The sequence below is a fragment of the Tarenaya hassleriana genome, unplaced genomic scaffold (genome assembly GCF_000463585.1).
Source record: "Tarenaya hassleriana unplaced genomic scaffold, ASM46358v1 Cleome73, whole genome shotgun sequence".
In the NCBI taxonomy this organism is placed as follows: domain Eukaryota; kingdom Viridiplantae; phylum Streptophyta; class Magnoliopsida; order Brassicales; family Cleomaceae; genus Tarenaya; species Tarenaya hassleriana.
This window is the reverse complement of record NW_010969839.1, coordinates 20,285-25,341: the sequence shown is the minus strand read 5'-3', so window position 1 is coordinate 25,341 and position 5,057 is coordinate 20,285. Positions and strand designations below refer to the sequence as shown.

At 41.3% G+C, this 5,057-nt stretch overlaps 1 pseudogene; it reads left to right on the top strand.

Moving 5' to 3' along the window:
* The first annotated feature begins 233 nt into the window (after window positions 1-233).
* Window positions 234-3,695, top strand: LOC104801676 (annotated as a pseudogene).
* The last annotated feature ends 1,362 nt before the right edge of the window (window positions 3,696-5,057 follow it).

Sequence of the window (5,057 nt, the reverse complement as noted above, 5' to 3'; positions counted from 1 at the left end):
TCTCAAAAATAGTCTCGGAATGAGGTTGATAAAGTTGTAACATATTGGCGGGGCATAAGAAGCACTATATATGTCCATGATGACTCCAGTCTCCAGAGAAGAAAATTCAATGCGTTGACGGAGTAAGTGATGGGTTACTACAAAGTCAACGGACTTTGGAATTCTACGCCATTTTATAAGAAGCACTAGTCCCAGATTCAAAGACATGAGAGCGAAACAGCGCAAGAAGAAAAGAAAGTGCTGCTTATAGCTTGTTTGAAAGAATGAGGAAGTTTCTTTTATTGGCTTTCACGATGTTGCTTCAAGTTTCAGGCATGTTCGGTGCTCATACTATAGAGACGGACAAGGAAGCATTGCTTGAGTTTAAGTCTCAGCTTTCCCAAGAGAGTAGCATCGCGTTGGCGTCATGGAATCATCACTCTTTTCACCTCTGCAACTGGACGTGCATCACATGTGGCCGGAGGCACGTAAGGGTGACTCGGTTGAGGCTGACTTCGTTGAAATTGGACGGAGTGATCTCGCCCTCTATCGGTAACCTTTCATTTCTCAGGGCACTTTATCTCGGGGACAACTCTTTTCATGGGAACATCCCACAAGAAGTTGGGTGATTGACGAGGCTTCGGTACTTGAACATGAGCTCTAATCTTCTTGGAGGGGGTATTCCTAGCGGTCTTTCCAACTGTTCCAGTTTGTTGCGCCTCGATCTATCGGTCAACCGTCTTGGAGGGGTATTCCTTCTGAACTTGGTTCACTCTCTAAGCTTACCAATCTATATCTTCACAAGAACCGATTGACCGGTAGGTTATCCCCGAGTCTAGGAAACCTGACATAGCTCCAGTACTTCAATCTTGTATATAACCACATGGAAGGAGAGATCCCAGAATGTTTTGCCAGGCTGAACATAATGGTGGGTCTTCAGCTAGCAGCGAACAACCTTTTCGGTTTCTTCCCTAATGCCTTTCGCAATCTATCTTCTCTCTCGTTATTGACCATGGGAGAAAACAATTTCTCGGGTGATCTTCTTGGCTTCGATATTGGCACCCTGTTTCCGAACCTCCAATTCTTTTCTCTGTTGGGAAATCGGTTCAGGGAACTCTCCTCGCTCCGTTTTCCAACATCTCAACTCTCCGCAAGTTAGACATTTCTCACAACAATTTCACAGGAAATATTCCACTGAGTTTCAGCAAGAACCGGAACTTGGAATGGCTTGGGCTTTCCGACAACAGCCTAGGGAGCCGTACTTCCACCGATCTTGATTTTCTTAAGAGGTTTGACGAACTGCACGTGACTGCAAGCCTTGGGGTTCGGCAATAACAGACTCGGAGGTGCTTTGCCTGACGCCGTAGCAAACCTCTCAACGCAAATGGTCGGGTTCTCGTTTGGAGGGAACTATATCTCCGGAAGCATTCCTCCTGGCATCGGAAACCTTGTAAACCTGCAAGTACTTGGTTTCGGGGGAAATCTTTTGACATGCAAACTTCCAACTTCACTCGGAAGTCTTTCTGGGCTGGTTGAACTCGGCGGAGATTCAAACAGGATCTCAGGTAATCTACCATCTTTCTTTGGAAACATGACCAGATTAGAAACTGTCGAGTTGTACAACAACATATTCGTAGGAAGCATCCCTCCAAGCATCGGAAATTGTGGCGCCCTTCAATATTTGTGGCTTGGATCGAACCAACTCACTGGCACTATACCTCGGGAACTTATGGACATTCCATCTCTTCTGGTGTTATATGTCTCGTACAACTCTTTGGTCGGTCCTTTGCCGGAGAATGTTGGGAATCTGAAATACGCGATTGCAATAGAAACGACTTACAATAAATTATCGGGGAAAATACCACAAACCCTAGGGACCTGTCTCTCCATGGAAGAAGTTGATCTTCAAGGAAACTCCTTCGATGGGGCAATCCCATATATATAGGAAGGCTAAAGGGCCTCCAATTCCTCGATTTATCCAACAACAACCTCTCTGGCAACATACCTGGATATCTACGAAACCTTTCACCACAATATCTGAATCTGTCCATGAATAATTTTGAAGGGACGGTGCCGATGACCGAAGTGTTTCGAAACGGTAGTGCGGTTTTTGTTTTTGGTAATAAAAATCTCTGTGGAGGCATTGCAGAATTGCAGCTACAGCCATGCTCTAAGCAAATCCATGGGAAACAAAGAAGGTAATCTCTAGTCCATAACAAAGTGGCCATCGTTGTTAGTGTCGGCATAACTTCCTTATTGTTATCTGTGATTTCTTTCTGGTGGTTCAAGACAAGGAGGCAACAAAAGGGGCCAAACAATGCTAACATTCAGCCTAATTATGCGTTAGATTCTTTCTACGAAAGGGCAAGTTATGAAGAGCTTCGAGATGCGACTGATGGTTTCTCTTCTAGCAATATCATTGGATCTGGTTACTTTGGTACCGTGTTTAAAGGGTTCCTCGACCCCGAGAGCAAGATAGTCGCTGTTAAAGTTTTGAACCTTTGGAAGAGTGGAACTGTCAAGAGCTTTATGGCCGAGTGCGAAGCTTTAAAAAGCGTAAGACACCGCAACCTCGTGAAACTGTTAACCGTTTGTTTAAGCATCGATTTTGACAGGAACGAATTCAGAGCATTGGTTTATGAGTTCATGCCAAATGAGAGCTTAGATAAATGGTTGCATCGAGAGGAAGTAGAAGCTGGCACGAGCAGTAATCCCTCAAGAACTCTAAGCCTTCTTGAAAGGCTTGACATAGCCATAGACATCGCTTCGGTTTTGGCTCATCTTCATGGTTATTGCCACGCCCCCGTTGCTCATTGTGATTTAAAGCCAAGTAATGTTCTTCTAGATGACAATCTCACGACCCATGTAAGTGATTTTGGTTTGGCTCGGCTGCTTGGAAAATTCGATGAATAATCGTCCCAAAACCAATTTAGCTCTGCAAATATCAGAGGAACCGTTGGTTACATGCCACCGGGTATATTGTTGTCTTAATCTAATGACTATGCCCATAACACACACTCACCAAACTAAGTTTTAACGCTGAAACAAGACAATATCTCTCTTCTTATTTTTGTGCGTGTTGTAGAGTACGGAATGGGAGGTGAATCGTCGATAATGGGCGACGTTTTTAGCTTTGGAGTCCTTGTGTTGGAGATGTTCACTGGGAAAAGGCCTACCGATGAACTGTTTTCGGGAGATTTCACTCTCCATAAGTATACAAGGTCGGCAATACCACAATGTGTGATGGACATCATAGACGAAACTGTTCTATGTAACTCAGGTATGATCTATCCAATCTAAAAATTACGTGATATTATCCTAGTTATCTTAACTTATGGTTAATTTTGAAGGTGTTCGTATGGATCGTGCCGCCATGGTTGAATGCTTGGGAATGATTCTCCAGGTAGGCATCATGTGTTCCGAAGAGTCTCCGGTTAACAGAACGGTGATTATTGAGGCTCTTAACGAGCTAGTTTCGATCAGAAAGAGATTCTTCAAAGTCACGAGGGCTGCGAGGCATTGATGTTATGGTGCTTCATCCACAAAATTACCAATAATAATAATAGTAATGCCACCGGTTATGATCGGTTATGTCTGTTCAGTTTTGTCATGTTGGTACTGCCGTTCTGTTCCTCGTCTGTAGACGGCGCCATGGTGTTCCTTTGTGGTTTGTTATTATGTTTCCGACTTGTGTATGGATGATATGTAAGGGCAAAAATGTCATTTAACAGAGGGAGTATTTTAAGTTCGTTACTTTCGTTTGCAAAAAGACTGAATGTGCATTCAGGACGTATGAATAGGGGTGTAAAACGGGCTGGCCCGGCCCAGCTCGACTCGTTCTGATCTGGAAAAATTTTAATCCATCCTAGTCCAGTCCGTTTTTTAGCGAACAAAAAATATATCAACCCAATCCATATCGTCTTAGCCCACGAGTTGGCCCGCGAACCAAATATATAAATTTTAAAAATAAAATTTTAATACTAAAAAATATTTAAAACTAATTTTAATATTTAAAATATTTATAATATAACAAAAAATAAAATTTTAAACAAAAACAAACTAAATATGTAATAAAATATCATTTGTATATAAAAATATTTTAAAACATATAAAAATATTAAAATTTAAAAAAATATATATTTTTTTCGTAGCTCGTTTGGCCCGATTTTTTTGGGCTAAAATATTTTGAGCCCGACTCGGAAAGATATGGGTCGGCTCGGAAACAAAGTAAGATCGGCCAAGATAAAGGTTTTGGTGATGGATGGAATATCGACCCACTATCTATAAAGAGATAGAAACCGATATTATAGGAAAAGTGAAATATTGACTCGCTATCTATAAAGAGAGATAGAAACCAATATTATAGAGTAAAGGAATATTGATCCGCTATCTATAAAGAGATAGGAACCAATATTATAAAAGTTTAAGAACTACAAGCAAAGATTTGCAATTCTTAAAGCAAAGTTCAAAACGAACAAGTTGGAGAATAATCTCACAAGTTTCTTAATCTCAAAATGTCTACCTAAACCAAGCATAACAATAGGTTTATATAGGTAAAAGAAAACTTAGAAAATAAGAAAACAATAAAAGTGTCTTCCTTGAAATCAACCATGGTAGTTAAGTTGACTTCAAGTAACGAGACGCGTGATTTCGAGGCTTGTAAATGAAGTCAATCTTTTGTAATCACCAACATCATCCTCGACTCTCGTATGTTGACTCTCGAAATACGCTCTTTGCTTTGACTGATCGCCCATAAATTCTGCAATGTTTTCCCGAAGTTCTTGGCTCGTGCTCCCGAGATCGGCTCAATCGGAACGTAAAGCTCATCCTCGTGCTCGTTATCGGAATTTTTCCTTGAGCTCGTATCATCCTTCCCTTCTTAAAAAAGATTCGTCCTCGAATCTACATCAATATCAAAAGGAGAAAGATCAGAAACATTGAATGTCGAACTCACTTCATACTTACTTGGCAAGTCGAGCTTATATGCATTGTCATTAATTTTCTCCAAGACTTGAAATGGTCCATCCCCACGTGGACTCAGCTTCGACTTTCGTTGGGTTGGAAACCTCTCCTTTCGA